Source organism: Heteronotia binoei, chromosome 9 (genome assembly GCF_032191835.1).
Source record: "Heteronotia binoei isolate CCM8104 ecotype False Entrance Well chromosome 9, APGP_CSIRO_Hbin_v1, whole genome shotgun sequence".
NCBI classification, from domain to species: domain Eukaryota; kingdom Metazoa; phylum Chordata; class Lepidosauria; order Squamata; family Gekkonidae; genus Heteronotia; species Heteronotia binoei.
In genome coordinates this window covers 30,842,743-30,860,381 of record NC_083231.1, presented here as the reverse complement: position 1 = coordinate 30,860,381, position 17,639 = coordinate 30,842,743, and the positions used below count along the sequence as shown (strand labels likewise).

At 42.8% G+C, this 17,639-nt stretch overlaps 1 protein-coding gene across 3 annotated transcripts in view; it reads left to right on the top strand.

Annotated features, from left to right (window-relative positions):
- The window catches only part of SGCZ (sarcoglycan zeta), an 865,974-nt gene that overhangs the window by 258,984 nt on the left and 589,351 nt on the right, over positions 1-17,639 (top strand). Inside the window, exon 2 of one of the 3 annotated variants that reach the window (XM_060246401.1) lies at positions 5,607-5,651. The exons of the other annotated variants lie outside the window; for them this stretch is intronic. The gene's annotated coding sequence lies outside the window, so the exon portion shown is untranslated. The remainder of the gene's footprint in view (positions 1-5,606; positions 5,652-17,639) is intronic. 3 annotated transcript variants of the gene reach the window in all.

The window sequence follows — 17,639 nt, the reverse complement described above, 5'->3', positions numbered from 1 at the left end:
ACTCTCAGGGTGTAACGGCTTATCATTAAAGTCATTGTCAAACAGCAGAAATACAAATAATAGATTTTGTTTTGTAGCACTTTGACTCCAGGCAGAGGGTCAGGCATTGAGGAGGAATTGAGTTTGGGCCACCTGTGGACAGTAGCAGAAAGGAGATTCCTGTGGACATTTGATGTTCAGCCCCCTGCTGCTGCTCATGAAGGATGACAGCCATAGTAAGCAGTTGGAGATAGCAGTCATTGCCTTGTGGTGCATTATGCTCCCCTCTTCCCATTTTTATCATGCAGGCAGGAGACATCATGGCTCCTGCTTTCCAGATTCTAGTAGAGATGGCAAACCTGTGTTTGTACCCAGCTCTGTATATTTATAGTATATGTTATATGGCAGTGAATTCAGCTGCATGAGCAAGCACATCTTCATGAGCAAAAGCTGAGTGTGGCCCTGAATGCTGGCAAGTTTACGTTTTCAGGCTGAAAACAGAACTGTGTTGTTGTTTGCAATGGCAGGAGAATCAGGGAGGGGAGAGATGTGATCTTCAGCTCTGTTTTCAGTTCTGTTTGCTGGCATTGTTTCCTTTATCTGGGGAAAAAACCTACTTGTTTTTTTTTCTGTTTTCACATCCTACAATGATCCAGTCCACCAAGAGTTTGCATAGTGTGACCGGATGATGTCATGCTGCTAAATAGCCAATCAAGTTTGACTATGCAATGATCTCACTACAGACGGATGATCTCATTGCAGTCAGTCCTTCTGCATCCACCCACATGCATGATCCACACCCATCAACTTACTGATTCCCCATCAGTCCAACTGGGTGAACATTTTTATACAACTCTTTCTTGCTTTTGATGCAATCCTTAGGAGAAGGTATGTTTTTTTGATTCTGCTAAAAAAAAATGCTTCTGAAAAGTTTTTACTCAGCCAAAGAAGAACCTTGGAGCATGATTAATAACTGCAATGGTATCAAAGGAATTTCAGTTCTGAGACCACTGTTCTTAGTGTAATGACGTTGATACAAATGCCACTTGTGGTGTCTGCCAATTAAACGTGAATTCATGCCTGCTAAAAATTCCACTTTTGAAAAAAGGAAGGACTTGCCTGTGACAAATTCCCATTGTAAAAATGGCAATTAAAAATGATCTGCTAGGATGTGCTAGCAGAAAAGACCAGAGGTCAGCTAGGACACAAGCCCTCCTCTTCAGCATTATTACTGGACAATTGACTTACAGGCCCAAGTAAATCATTATGCCTAATTAAACAGTACAGTCAGACAATGGAGTGGACTCTAATAAGTGAGACTTTGCTTCTGGGGCAGAGACTATGTGGCCTTGGAGAATGCTTTACTGGGGACATTTGTTTTAGTGGGAAAGGGTTAGGTGTAGTCCGCCTCCCTTAGTAGGGGAAATTCCTAGAATGTTACCATGTAGAAACCATTTTTTTTTACTCCCACTTCTTAATTCCTCAAGGGAGGGAAATTGGGCTGTGGGTGGCTAAATCCCCATCCTGAGCAGGTAAATGGAGAGGTCTGTGTGTGCATCTGTCTGTTCCTAGAGGCCTGTAGGTGTTGTACACAGGGGCAGTGTCCTGAGTGCTTGGGAGGTAAGGTACATAACTAAGATTGAAGCCTGGAGATCTCCCACTATTGTAGTTGATCTCCAGGCAATAGAGATCAATTCCCCTGGATAATATGGCTACTTTGGAGGGTCGACCACTCCCTCTCCAGGCTCCACCCCCAAAATCCCAAGGTATTTCCCCACCCAGAGCTCGTGATCCTATACATCAGGAGTGGCCAACGGTAGCTCTCCAGATTTTTTTTTGCCTACAACTCCCATCAGCTCCAGCCAGCATGGCCAATGGCTGGGGCTGATGGGAATTGTAGGCAAAAAACATCTGGAGAGCTACCGTTGGCCACCCCTGCTATACATAATTTATTTCTTGTTCCCGGTTATGTGTATGGCTAGGATGTTCTTTGAAATGGCCCTTGAATTTACTAGAGTTTGTGAGCAACCCTGCAGGTGTCTACTCAGAAGTAAGTTGAGTTTTATTTAGTGGGGTTTACTTTCAGAGAATGTCCTTAGGATTGCAGTGTACATTGTCCAGTTGTTAGATGCATTCGGCAAGGAGCCCTGGTTGTACGCGAACTTGTTTATAAAACCAGAGTTGCAAGATTGAAAAAGAACTGCACAGAGAATGGGCCTGAAACATATTTGGAAATACTGGAATCTTGCCAGAATTTCCCATATTGCTTTTCAGATTTTGAATGTATAATTTTTAAACTGATATTTGGCGCATAATTTTATAACTTCCTCTTGTAAAAAAAATTCTCAGTCTGGAATTAAAGGACATTAGAATCGTAGTCTCTCAGTTTTAATTTTGGAAGAGATTCAGATGGAAACACTCATAAGCTGTCAGCTGTCAGATACTGACAAACATTCAAATGCCAGGATATGTTGTTTATCAAATAACATTAGGTCACTACCATTGCATGTCAGCAATCAAATTACAGTCAAGTATTAAATACTGTGGGCTGGAGAGCCAGTTTGGTGTAGTGGTTAAGTGTGCGGACTCTTATCTGGGAGAACCAGGTTTGATTCCCCACTCCTCCACTTGCATCTGCTAGCATGGCCTTGGGTCAGCCATAGCTCTGGCAGAGGTTGTCCTTGAAAGGGCAGCTGCTGGGAGAGCCCTCTCCAGCCCCACCCACCTCACAGGGTGTCTGTTGTGGGGGAGGAAGGTAAAGGAGATTGTGAGCCGCTCTGAGACTCTTCGGAGTGGAGGGCGGGATATAAATCCAATATCTTCTTCTTCTTCATCTTCTTCTTCTTCTTCTACAAAGGACTGTCAATAGAGCTTCCCCTTTCCTTCAACTTCTTCCCACTGTTGCCCCTTTCATTCACTGAAAAGTGCCTTCTGGTTGTGCATGGAGGGGAGGGTACTCCTGAATAGTATGAGGTGCAATGAGGTCTAAACGTTCCCTGTCAGTTTAAGCAATATAAGTGCATTTACAGTCCTGTTAGCTGTACAGAAATACCATTGCTTTGACTTTACTTTGCTAGATGATTTTGCATGAGTCAGGAGGATCTAAAGGACTTTGCGCAGTGCTGCACACAAGTGCTTGTAAGATCCTGTGGATATACTTGTACATTATGATCATGGCTACATATGATCATTCAACTCATAGGTTGTGTTCAGGTACCATCACAAAAGTGCTGTGGGGATGTATGGAGTGATCTCTAGAAGTACAGCCCACTAATATTCGCAAAGCAGCAGTGTCGGAAATATCAACATCCCATTTAGGGGCTGTGTGGACACCATGTGTTGCAGAATTGCAGTTGTTCTTTTTCAAGTATTTCAGTGTTGTAGATCATATAGCTGAAAGTACCAGCCCTGTGAAGAAATGTTTGCATACAAAGTGTGTGAATAATTCTGTTCCAGAGCTGCTAAGCCACACTTCTGGTAGCTTTCCATGTGCTTCTAAAGTGCTCTCATGGAAGTACTCACTGCTAAGTCGAAGTTGGACTTTGTATCCGTTGCATTATGTATGCATGCCCAGGCCTGTTCCCCTACATGGTGTAGCCTGAACTTGCATATTACAGTGGCTGTAAAGGATGTGACTATTTCTTATGGTATGTTTTGGTAAATTAATTGCAGTTCTGCCTGCCTTGAAATGACTTAAACTGGAGTCCCGAATATTTCACTTCTATAGTTTGTACATTTGGAGCGTCTAAATACTTTCTAGGTGAATTTTGAATTCCTACATGGGGTTTATGTAACTCAGCAGAGTATGCTAGAATGTCAGGACTCTAAAAAGGTCATATATTGTATATCTGAGAAGAATTCTGAAGGGTGAAGTCCCTGTGGATATTGGCAGTCAAGCTAGCCATATCTTTCCTTTCCTTGACTAAGAGTTGGCTTCCACTTGTTTAAGCTGATTTTTTAAAACTGCTCTGTGGCTAGCAGATAGATTGAAAGGCAAAGAGTTCAATTTCCAGCGAGGATATTCTTTAAGTTCTAGCATATCGAAGTTCTGTCTTGGAACAAAAGAAATATGCCCCAATCTTTCTCATTGTTTTGTTCATTGCTGTGGTTCAGAAATGTTTTTGGAAGCAGGGTCTTCATCTTGTTTGATGAAAGTTGGGAGATTCTGATAAATTTTACTCCCCATGTGACAGAAATAAAACCCACCCCTTCTAATATATTTTCCTCCATTTTCTTTTCTTTTCTTGGTGTGTGTGTGTGTGTGTGTGTGTGTGCCGTCTGCCATGCCTTTCATTTATCCACTCTAATCTTGTTTTTAAGATTGATGTATATATCGAGCATATACATAAGTATTCATCATATATACATTGAACATTGGTGTGCAATGAATGCATACTTTGGAAAAGATAGACACTGTGTTGGCTGCTTCCCTCCTTGAAATAAGAGGACACGTGGGTTGTTATTGCTGGGTGTTGGTTTTGTCCTGAGAACAAGGAGTCACTGGGCTTGCTGTAGGCAACCTATGCTCCTTGTCCAGCAGTCATATTTCCATCCTTGAGCTTGGACAAAAAGGAGGGTGGGACAGAGAGGACAATCTTGTCGAATTGTTCTACATCTACAAGGAGAATGTGTGCCTGTTGTTCTGGATGCAGAACAAGAAATAGGTATGAATGAAAGGTTTCTCCAGTTTTAATTCATAACTCTGGATTGGATCCAACCAGTTTTTCATCAAGTAGAAAAGGAGGGTTATGCCAGGGGTAATGGGAATTGCAAGGACAAAAGTCAGAGCCTATAGTAAGGATGAGAATTGGGTGAGATTGAAATAAAAAAGCTGGTTGGGTCCAACCCAAACTACATTCAAGTAATCAAATATTTGGGAAACGCTGCTTGAAATAGATGGCCCCTTTCTCCAAGTTACATGGATATTTCCTTATATGTGCAGAGCATTCACATTCTTTTCTGGTTTTTTAATAGTGTATTTTTAATAATATATTCATTAATCTTACTGTGGCTGACAGCGGAAATAGAATAGCTCAATGTCAACTAATCCAGTGGTCAAATGTATTTTGAAGAAAGGTGGTTTCAGGCACTGGGATTCCTAATGGAAACAAAAGGATGACCAGTGTACACGTGTATCTGTAGTTCCTGTTTCTTTCATTGATTTTTATAGGATACATCCCAAGCCAGGTGTGGAAGAGTCAAACAAATTATTTGGAAAGGGAGTATATAGTGTGTGAGGAAGGTAATAAATTGACATTTTAAAGATTATGGTTATTTTATCCTAGCACCACCAATGGATGTTGGTGTACAGAATTCTTTTTTGGGATGAAATGCTTTGGTAAGCTGGAAGATGTTGTGATTTCTTTCTCTCTTCTGCCAATGAATCGGGAGAATAGCCAGTGGACCTGGGAGAGCCCTCAAGTCACCTGCTCCTCAGATCAGAAGGTGATTGTGGCTTGGGTTCGATATTAAGCAGCCACAGCACTGCCTGGTCAGAAAGAGCAAGTGTACTAGCCTTTTGCCACGTATGACCTTGGTTCTCATCAAGCCTCATGTGCAACTTTGAAAGGTTTTTGTGGTCACCATCCCTTGTGGAAATAACCCCATTCTTCTTACCTTAATTGCAGTGTTCAGAAGGATCCAGGGATTCCCTTGCTCAGGTTGCTTTGCAGGTAAGCCTCAGTTTGCTCTTTTCAAGAGCCAGGCAAAGGGTTGTATCTGTGCATGATTTTGGAGAAATCAGGTTCTTTGCTGGTTTTAAAGCAATCAATACCTTTTTATGCTACCCAGAAAACACACATGCTGTTATTGTTTCCAGTTAATTTTACCACCTATTATTTATGCAAAAGGCATTATACCTATTATTTACACAGAAGGCATGGCCTTCTTGGATAGGGTTGCTAGGTTTGTGTTGGAAAATACCTAGAGACCTTGGGGGTGGATTTAGGAGGGAAGGGACCTCAGCAGGGTACAGTACCATAGAGTCCACCCTTCAAAGCAGCCATTGTCTTCAGGGGAACTGATCTCTGTCAGCTGGAGATCAGTTGTAATAGCAGGAGATCTCCAGGCCCCACCTGGAGGCTGGCAACCCTAATTTGGATATGAAGAAAGGAAAAATAAGAAGCGACTTTCTTCTTTTATCATATTTCAGCTTCCTGGTTATTTTGTCTATTATTTATACATAGAATGGAAACACAATATCTATCCTTATACAGGTTTGGATCCAAATTACTATTTCTGAAGTTGCAAGGAATTCTGCCTGCGGACTGTGATTTCTCCCCTGCCAAACAGCCTGGAATGCCCTCTGAAATCTTGTTCCTGTGGGCTTTTCACCTGCTGGGACAGGATTCAGGGAACATTTGAACTGCCACAGGAGGATGTAATTTTTTTAGCATAAACTCATGTGGAGTGGACTAAAGCTCACTTTATCAGATATACCAAGTGAGTGCTCATTAAGCAGATGTATAAATATGCAGTTATGAAAACAAAAAGTTGTAAATATCAGGGTCAAGGACCAGAAAAAGCATTCAAATGTAATGAAGAGAAGTAAAGTGACCATTTACTTCCTGCATTCCATTGACCTAAAAACATCTGTGTTCTTCTTAATCTTAATGCATACATCTCCTGGACTCTAGTCCACAAAAGCTAGGATTGCCAATCCCCGGGGGGGGGGGGGGGGGCAAAGGATCCCCCAGTTTGGAGGCCCTCCCCGCACTTCAGGGTCATCAGAAAGCAGGGGGGTGGGAAATGTATGTTGGGCACTCCATTATTCCCTATGGAGATCACTTCCCATTGGGTATCATGGAGAATTGATTGGTGGGTATCTGGGGTTCTGGGAGGGCTATTGTTTGAGATAGAGGCACCAGTTTTTCAGCATAGCAGTCGGCGCCTCTCCACAAAATACTCTCCAAGTTTCAAAAGGATTGGACCAGGGGGTCCAATTCTATGAGCCCCAAAAGAAGTTGTCCCTATCCTTCATTATTTCCAATGGAGGGAAGGCATGTCAAAGGTGTGCAGTCCCTTTAAATGTGATGGCCAGAACTCCCTTTGGAGTTCAGTTATTCTTACCACCCCCAATGTCTCCTGTCTCCACCCCCAAAGTCTCCTGGCTCCATCCCCAAAGTCCCCAGATATTTCTTAAATTGGACTTGGTGACCCTAACAAAAGCTCATGCTAGAATACAAACATGTTAACCTTGGAGGGCCCACAGACCTCCTGATTTTTTATTTTTGATGCAACAGACTAATGTGGATAGGCCTCTGGAATTATTTCCATTCATTCATACTTTTTATCCTTTTTAATTTACTGTTGTAGTCATATACATTACTAAGACTATTTTTATAGTCTTCTCCAGGGTCTTGTTTTGTAGAGTTTTAATACACATAAGCACACTGGTGACATAGAAAGGGAGAAGGGAGAAGTACATCAATGGAAAGAACAGTGTTAGAATTCATTTTAGAAAGTGTCCTACTTAGCTAGAATTGATGAGGCATGAGAAGAGCAAAAAATTCAAAACAAGGAAATTGTGGAGGATATCTGTGTGCATATCTTTTTTCTTCCTATTTGGCCAATCAACCTGTAAATGGGATTCTTTGAGGAAAAATGTGTACCTGGTATTTGGGCCGTTTACAGATGTAAGTCCTTGCCTACAATATGAGGTTTGATTCAATAATTCCATTCTGCCTCAGAAAAACCTCTTGCATCAGGGAAGGATCTTAACACCAGAGGAAAGTGCCACCATTGGCAGAAGAATCATAGGGTTGCCATCTCCAGGTTGGTAGATTTCTGGATCCTGTGGAAGTTGAGGTTTGAAGAAAGGTTTAATTCCATAAGTCCACCCTCCAGACTAGCCATTTTCTCCAAGCGGACTGATCTTGGTTGTCTAGAGAGAATTCCAGAAGATCTCCAGGCCCCACCTGGAGGCTGGTAACCCCACTGGGATCTAGTTCCATATGCAGAAGATATCATTGCGTCTTGAGGGAAACTGTGACTAAAATTCATTCAGTATGTTTAACCCTTGATTTGTCACTGGGTGTTTTTGCTGACATTATTGTGCTTACTTAATTTTACTTGAGTTATATTTTATTGATTAATGGTGATATTAAATTATTTATGTAATCATTGTTCCTTGATACTTTGAATATTTTTTGTCTAGTATTTTATAAATGAATGGGCATATGGTACCTTGATGTGCAAATAGTTACGGGAAATGAATCCATTACTGTAGGGAGAATTACTGACTCTACAATGTTGTTTTATTACTCAAAACCGTAAAAATGAGGTTTGTTTCCCTTGCCAATGATGACCCTAAAGTACTTTTAACTAAAGTATTCTGAAGTAGATCTAATCCTCTATCATCAGAGAATCTTCTCTGTCTGTATGAAGGATGTGTGCGTTTCACTATTATAGGAGAGAGATGTCTTAAACCTCTTCAAGTTCTTTTCATTAGGAGAACTAAGGCTGAATTATTGCTTACTCTCCATTCCAACCTGCGTAGGCCTGGCTGCATGTTAGCATGTGTGATCAAATCCTTTGACTCTTTCCTGTCGCAGGACAGGGGGCAAATATTACCTCAGGTTGAACTTTTGCTATTATTCCCACTCTTGCCCTCATGTTTACAAGAAAAGCTTTTGCTTTGCTCTAGCAGGTACAGCCCCAAACAGCAAGCCTGAGGAAGGCAGGGTTTGGGGAGAGAGGGGGACTTCAGTAGGTTTTAATGCCCTAGAGTCCACCTTCTAAAGCAGCCATTTTCTCCAGGTGAACTGATCTGTTACCTGGAGATTAGTTGTATTCCCAGGATATCTCCAGCCACCACCTGGAGATTGGCAACCCATGCTGATTGGGATCTTGTTGTGATCTCTGTTTTAGTGTTTACATCTCCCCATTTTTTTATGTTTAGGATTTTCCAAAAACCTGGAGGTTCTCCAGATGTAGATAAACATCTCCCTTTCCTCCGCCTGGCTTCATTGTAAGTAAGTAAATAAATAAATAAAATAAAAATCCAGTCCACATTCTGGAGTAAAATTAAGAATTAGATATACTAGATATATACATGCCGCTACAATTGTAGAAGAAGAACTGCGGGACATAGAGGGCGTTTTCGCACTGACCTTACTCGGGATCGACGTCCCTCTTCACCGCGCAGCGTCTGCGCGGATTTCGCACTAATTGCTCCGCAGAACCCGGAAGAGCCGCAAAGTCCCGCGGCTTCTGCATCGCAAATGTAAACTGGTTTTTGGCCAGTTTACATTTGCGACGCAAAACTGCGGGACTTTGCGGCTCTTCTGGGTTCTGCGGAGCAATTAGTGCGAAATCCGCGCAGCGAGGGACGTCGATCCCGAGTAAGGTCAGTGCGAAAACGCCCAGAGACTCCCAAGCATACTGTCCTGTTTGGTGGGAAGATGAATTAACTGTTGTGGTGGATCAGGGGTCTTGACAGGCACACTGCTGAGCCATCCTCTCCTCTTGTTGCCCCTCTCACTGCTTCACCTGATATAGGGAAACTCCTAGACAACAAGGCATCAAAAGAAAAGGTTAGATCAGATTAGAAGATTTTCAAATGCTCCTGAAAGTTATTTTTTATTTATTTGTTTGTTTGTTTGTTTCTGTAGATTTATAAGCCGCCCTTTCCCATAGTGAGCTCAGGGTGGCTTCCAACATAATAAAACAATCGAAACAATTTAAAACAGTTCAAACCGTTTAAAATTAAAACAATTAAGCCACAGCTCGCATTAATTAAGGCAGCATGGATAGTATGGACAGATCAATTAGGCATACTTGTCCCAAGCTAGATGTTCAAAAATCTCAGCTTTATCGGTTTTAAGCAATCAGTGAAGGGGGTCCAGTTTAGATGATAAGGACGTCTGTCTGCCTCAGCCATAGGCCCGGTGGAACAGCTCCGTCTTACAGGCCATCCGGAATGGTGACAAATCTGAAGTTGGAAATAATTCTGCTTTGATTCAGAGCACTTGTAATGTTTACAAATGGACATTGTTGGATCATGATTAGTGAATTTCCAAACACTTTTTGTGATGTGGAATGGTGGTTTGTCATTCAAAATATGTATTTAAAAGAAATATGTATTTAAAAATTCATTGGGCTTGTCCAGTTTCGGTGTGCCTGAAGCAGATATGTCTGCATAAACTCTTCAGTTTACCACCATTTGTGTTGCATGAACAAATGTTGGAAGAATCTTGTTTTCTCATGGGAATTGCAGAAAGGGAGTTTAATGAAACCTATTTGATAAGTAGTAATCTGAGGTTTGCTGTCTGGTAAATGCCAACTGGATATGAAAACCCAGAAGTACTATTAACCACTATTTAGTGATTTTTAAACATTCTGCTCTACCTCCACATAGTTTCCCACATCTTTCTTTGTGGTCATCAGGCAAAGTGTAACATCACCTTTATGCAAAGCAAGCATCTGTAACAATATGAGCAAATTGATAGGGTTGGTAGCCTCCAGGTGGTGGCTGGAGATCCCTTAGAATTACTGCTGATCTCCAGGGGAGAGAGATGCCCTAGAGAAAAATGCTGCTTTGGAATGTAGACTCTGAGAAATTATACCCCTGCCCTCCCCAAACCCCACCTTCCGCAAACTCTACCCCCCCCCCCAAATCTCCAGGAATTTCCCAACCTGGAGCTGGCAACCCTAGATGAAAGTGCTTCAGTTTTTTTTTCTGCATGGAGCATTTTCTCAAATGCTGTTTAGAAATCTGAATGAAACCAAAAATTGCCTACTTTCCTTGTAACACAAATGGACACATATGCCTGACCTAGCAGTTTTGTGTGCAGCTTCCTAATAAAGGATTCACAGCAACCAGGGGTCGGCTGCAGAAACCTTAAGAATTATTAATCAAGGTGTTAATAATTACTTGATCAATAGTATTTTATGTTTTGGGTTAAACAAATGGGCTTTCTTATGCTGGTTCTTTGTTGATCTCTTGCTTTGAATTTTAACAGAGTTCGACTCTTTAATCATAAACAGTTGCAGACCCCTGCTCTAGACTTTTACTCCTAAACCTGGGAGAGGAAATTCCAGGGCATTGTGTAGGGATGACTTGGGAGCTGTTCTAATGTTAGGCATTACAAAAGACAAAACCATGATGTACAGGCTAACAGTGTTTAAGAAAACTTCTAAGAGTCATGTAAATCTACTATATGCATATTAAAGAAGTACAACTCTACAACATAGTGCATCCACAATGAGCACCCAGGTATAAGCCCATTTTGTCATGTCCAAAGACTTCCTCAGGAGTATCTGGAGTATTCCTATTTCCTTCAAGGTTATCAGACTCTTATTTCAGTTTCGTTATTAATGCTTCCTGCAGTGTCTTTACCTTCTTCAAAACTTCTCATCCTGGAATTAAGCCATGGTAATTATAATAAGATTCAACACAAAGCTGAATGGAAGTGGAAAATTCTTACATTTATAATGTTCTCAAGAACTTACCTCTCATCACCACTTAATATTTATAATGAGGGCAACTGGAATGTTACTCAGCTGATAGATCTTGAAACATGCAAGAGAGCAAGTATCAGCCCTCCCTGAAATGGCAACCCTGGAATGACCACTCAATTAGTTATTTGTACTGTGATTTCTAATATTCAGTGTTTCACGAATGTTCAGAACTTTCTAGGGTTCCCAGACTCCTGCTGGGGGCGGGGTTTCCCTCAGTTTGGGGCCTCCAACCCACTGGCACAGGATTGGTCAGTGGGGGGAGAGCCACCCCTGAAGAGCTGCTGGTGCCCAATGAACTCAGCACAATGACATCACCCAGAAGTGATGTGATCGTACTGGGCGCATTGCATGGGGATGTTCTAGCATTTTGGTAAAAAGCTCTATGGCACCAGTCCCCGCCCCCCGCTGGCAGTCTCCCCACCGGCAGCCAGGTAGGACATGGCAACTCCAGTGCTTTCATCTGTACAACAGCTTTGCAAGGTGTCTCAGTTTAAGCATTCCAGTAATGCAAATGGGTGGGATGGAGGGAGAAACTAGTTTTCTGAAAGCTACCCTGGAGAGAGATTGTGGCAGAGGTGAAACTTCTTGATTCATAACTTTGGTTTCTTAGCCATCATGATTAGATTGTCTTGCTTGAGTGCTGCTCTTGGAGCTTGGTTCTGTGGCCCGTTAGATGCTCCTTTCTAGCCGCCTTATACGAGAGAGGCCTACACCAAAGCCACGCCAAGCACTCTGTCGATTTCACTGTGAATTCCATCATGCTAATCCCTGTAGCGTTCCCCACATGAAGCCCCATTAGCCATGCTCATTTCAGTGAGGGTAAATTTCACCCTTAATGAACTTTTCTTCAGTTTCGATTGTTCTGCAGCCAAACACAACACCTCATGCTGAGAAACAGCAAGGAAATGTGTCCCTCTTAAATTAAAAATGGGCTGTGAAAGAAAACAGATTGGGAGACAAAGCTGGAATTAAATGCCAAGCGCCAGCACAGAACGTCCCCCCTTTCCATTCACAAGATACTAGAACCAGTAAAAGACCATCTCTCTCTTTGAATGCTGATTCATGTGTGCATGACTATGACTCATTTCCCTGTCACTGAAAGCCATACCCCCCCACCCCGGTTGTGTAAGTTGCCCTTCCCCCTGCTGCCTGATGCGCTTCATATATCATGCAAAGTTTGGTTTGTGAATGCAGGTGACTAATTCATATATGCAGATGGTCACTGAATGATTGGTAAGAGCATGTTGGCCTCTGATTAGGGATTCTGGGTCCCACCTGACCATCAGCAGGGGAAAGTGGGGTAGAGTGGCCAGATCCAGGTTGGGAAATTCCTGAAGATTTGGGGATGGAGCCTGGGGAGGACAAAGGACCTCAGCGGGATACACCGCCATAGAGTCCACCCTACAAAACTCCCATTTTTTTTCCTCCAAGGGAACTTACCTCTGTAGTCTGGAGATGGGTTGTAATTCCAGGGGATACCAGAGTCCACATGGAGGGCTGGCATCCCTACCTCTGATATGTAGAGGGTAGATTAGTAGGTAGCAGTGGGGGGCGAGAGGGGTAATTAACACTGCTCAACCTGCCATTATTCCTCTCCAAGCTCCTCCCCCCTTTCCCATTTTATCAGGAAACTTGATGAGCAAGTGGCAGGACTGGGTAAGGTGGCCATCTCTGGGTTGGGAAATACTTGGAGATTTTGGGGGTGGAGCCTGAAGAGTGTGGGGTCTATGGAAAGGAGAGACTTCAGTGGGGTTTGGACCTAATGTCTAGTTCTACATCACACCATTCCAGTCACTCTCCACTGTATACTGTAGTCCCAATTATTTTGTTTTAACATAATGCTTCTAAGCTGACTTTATGGATGTCAGTAGCTGGAGAGTGCCTGTATTTATCTGAAAAACTAGAAAGGCTAAATTGATATCACATAGGAAATCTCAGCAGGTTCTCTGGATGGACTAGGGACAATACACATGTGGATCATAAAAGGGGATTGTACAACACTATAGTATTAATCAGCAAAATCTCCCCAGGAGATATTTTTCATAGCAGCTTTTGGATCTCCAACTTTGTCAAGTGCCATGTTGTTTTCAAACTTCAGTAGTCAAGCCTGATAATTGCCAGAGTTTGTGTATTAAATGACTGTGATGTATTTAGCTTTTTCTTTTAATGTTCCAGTTGAACTTAGATCGTTAAGTTCCCTGTAAGAAAGGTTATGAATTTCAGCAGCATGCAGAAATCTTTTTATGTTTCTTTTTTTCCCCCTATGCTCCTCATATATTGAAATTACTGGAATATCATGCCTTCTTATTACATTATTGTAAGGTTTTGCATCCATAGAGTATTTAGAAGATTCCCTAGGGCAGGGGTGGCCAAACTGTGGCTCAGGAGCCACATGTGGCTCTTTCACACATATTGTGTGACTCCTGAAGCCACCACCACCCTTCGGCTGGCTTGGAAAAGGCATTTGTCTCTTTAGATCACATTTTTAAGCCAAGCCAGCCAGCCAGTGGCTTGCAGAATGCATTTAAAGTTAAAGTTGCTTTCTTTCCACCTCTTCTCCTGTCCTCCCTCTTCCATCTATTAGTCTCCCTTCCCTCCCTCCATCCTTCCCTTTCGTGAGCTGCCCACAAACCATGTATTTTGTGGCAGTTTGTTCATTTTCTAGGTCTCTTTAAATGCCCTCCTTTCATTTGCTGAGTTTCGGCAGCATGCTTCAAGTGAAGGGAAGACATTTTAAAATGCCCCCCCCCCCCGTGGAATTCCCCCCAACTCATAAACAATAAACCACAAACCAATTTGGGAAACTGAAAAATCTGGGGGTTCATGGTTTGTGGTTTTTCATGACCCACGAACCACCACAAATCTCTATTTTCCCAGATTGTGCCCATCCCTAAGTGTGAACAGTGGTCTTCAATTGGTACCAGTTTTCCTAGCAACATTTCCTGCACATCCAAAGAGAAGTGGATACTGCTGCATGCAGCAATCCTTGATTTCAGCTGTTTGCAAGTCCCCTGACATTACATCACTCTGGGCGTGTAGAGCAGTGGGAGAGAGAAAGAGTAATACCCACAGACTGAAAACCATTTTAGTGAAATACCCTTTGCAAGAGTCTGGACCCCAATTCAAGAGAAGTAGAGGGGGCAGGGAGTCAAAGGACAAAAATTTGCTATTTGAGCTTCTGCTTTCAAGTCTTGTTTTGTTTTTCAAACGTCATCTTTAAAACCTGGTAAGTGGGAGCAAGCTGTCTAGCTCGACCTCGCTTGTTATGCACAGCTGCAGCTACGAAGGGTGAAGTTTTTGAAACCGCGAATAGAAGGTCAATTGTCAGCTTCTTACAAAGCAAATAACTAACAAGCTCCTTGGGACAGGAATGTCTCTCTTTTGCTTGTGCTGCAAAATGTCATGTACATTAATGGCTCTGTATAGATGACGACGATGACAGTAGAAAAGCCCATTTTGTGTGCGTGCATGCAGTTGTGTGCTCTCTCTCTGGATTTATTAGCTTTTTTTGTAAAAGTGCAAGTGGCTAGGCAAGATCCAAGTCTATCAAACATTTAGTATGTATAGCCATGAGGGACTGGTGTGGGTAAAAACCATTTGATAAGCATCATTTGAATGCCAAGCTCTCACTTCAGATCCTTTTTTCTTGTAATGTACACAGCATTTCTGAGATCATGTGTTTTATCCCACCCTGCTTTGCTGTCCCCTCCTTTCTTCTCTCCCTTTCTCACAATACACAGTACGCAGTACACAATACACAGTAGTACTTTTCTCCTTTTCTCATACTACAAGAACTCGTGGGCATTCGATGAAATTGCTGAGCAGTCGGGTTAAAACAGATAAAAGGAAGTACTTCTTCACCCAAAGGGTGATGAACATGTGGAATTCACTGCCACAGGAGGTGGTGGCGGCTGCAACCATAGCCAGCTTCAAGAGAGGATTGGATAAAAATATGGAGCAGAGGTCCATCAGTGGCTATTAGCCACAGTATATTACTGGAACTGTCTGGGGCAGTGATGCTCTGTATTCTTGGTGCTTGGGGGGGGGCAAAGTGGAAGGGCTTCTAGACCCACTTGTGAACCTCCTGATGGACTTGGGGGGGGGGTTGTTTGTTTTTTGGCCACTGTGTGACACAGAGTGTTGAACTGATGGGCCATTGGCCTGATCCAACATGGCTTCTCTTATGTTCTTCCTGAAATAATTCAAAATTCACTAGCAAGTTGACACAAAATACAGCACCCAAGACAAGCCAGAATGGCTTAATAGTCGTTCAGAGTGGTCTCAGGTAGAGGTCTTTCACATCACCTGTCAGTGAACTGTGACCTTCTGCATGCAAATCAGGTGCTCCCCCACTGAGCTACAGCCCCTCCCATGCACATGCATCTTAGCTTTGCAGTCAAAAATAGCTCTTGGTGAGAGAGTATTATCTTGGTCAGGTCAAGACTTTATAAATATATGAAGTGCTTCCTTAACATATTTTATTGGTGTAGTGGTTAAGTGTGCGGACTCTTATCTAGGAGAACCGGGTTTAATTCCCCACTCCTCCACTTGCACCTGCTGAAATGGCCTTGGGTCAGCCATAGCTCTGGCAGAGGTTGTCCTTGAAAGGGCAGCTGCTGTGCGAATCCTCTCAGCCCCACCCACCTCACAGGGTGTCTGTTGTGGGGGAGGAAGATGAAGGAGATTGTGAGCCGCTCTGAGGTTTGGAGTGGAGGGCGGGATATAAATCCAATATCATCATCATCTCCTCCTCCTCCACACATATTCTAGGTGAGAAATATAACTGTTTTATTTTCTGGGTCACTAGTGTTGGAAAAAGCAACATCTGGTGTACAAAGAAGAAGAGAAGAAGACCCTGCAGCAAGGAGCAAGAAGATAATTAGGATAGTAAGGTCTCTCCTGTTAAGTGTCATTCCTTCTCTGTCTCCAGATCGCTACTCTCGGCAATTTCCCCCTTATTGGAAGTATCACACTCAGTCTTACCTTGTCTCTCAGCTAGAGATGTAGTTAGGAACCTATTTCTGACTCTCCTCTTTCCTATCAAGTATGTTGATTCCTAAGTAAACCTTTTCCTGCTCTTTAATCAGGTTGTGTACCATTGCTCTGTTAATTACTTTGCCAACAACTAGGATATTAGTCTTTTAGCACAATAATGTGCTTTCCTGATTTATTTATGCTTATAAAGCTCTCATGGGCACTAAGAGCATATTTATCTGCATTACAGTAATGAGTAGGCTCTGTGGCTTTGCTGGCATTTAACTGCTAACAAGATTTCTTTAGACTTGCTTTTCAAAGCATGCTAAGTTTGCGTTGTAAATTTTATTAAAGGGGAAGCTGGTGATTTGGAGAAATGCATGCCTCCATTAACACATTCCATTTGTGATCTCCTCATGGCACCAAACTCAAGCAGACCCAGTTACTTCTGTTTAGCTGAACTTTAATGTCCTTTAATTCAGTCATCTTGGAGCTGCAATTCATGAGTATCTGAAGCAGCGCGCTTGCCACTGGAGACCACTCCAGAACACAGTGGATATTCCATGTTGCTGCTAACAATACAGGGATTGTTTATGGCCCTGTTTCATCTCTCTGACGTGCCAGGTCAGAACGCTACTATGAATCAAGCGAAAGCAGGTGTACTACCTAACCCTGCCTTGACTTGGAATTGTGCTCCTGGTTGAGCACGGGTGCGGAATGCGGGAGTTTGTGCCCCTACCCCTATACAGCCTCGTAAGGCACAGATTCTACCCTTCCGCCCAGGGCATGTTAGGCCACACACCCCTGAAGCAGCCAATCCTCCTGAAGCTTGCAGTAGGCCCTGTAAGCTCTTGGAGGATTGGTACATCAAGAGGTGTGTGGCCTAATATGCAATGGAGATCTTGCTACAAAAAAAGCCCTGCTTCTGTCTATTTAGGACACCACTCTAACCGGAGATGAGTTGTGAGGAGAGTCACTTTAAGAGCCAAAATAAACTTTTAGAGCAGGGGTGTCAAACATATGGCTCATAGGCCGCAACCAGTTTATTCAGGGCTCTTATCCATCCCATGAGCAACTGGTCATTATCTTTACTGACAGATGACAGAGGCTGTGCATTATGTCCTTGTATACTGTCCCTGTGCTAATGCTAAATTAAACTAAATAAATAAATAATGTGTAATGGGCAGTGGAAGTAGGAGGGTGGGCATTAGGTAGGTACTGTAAAG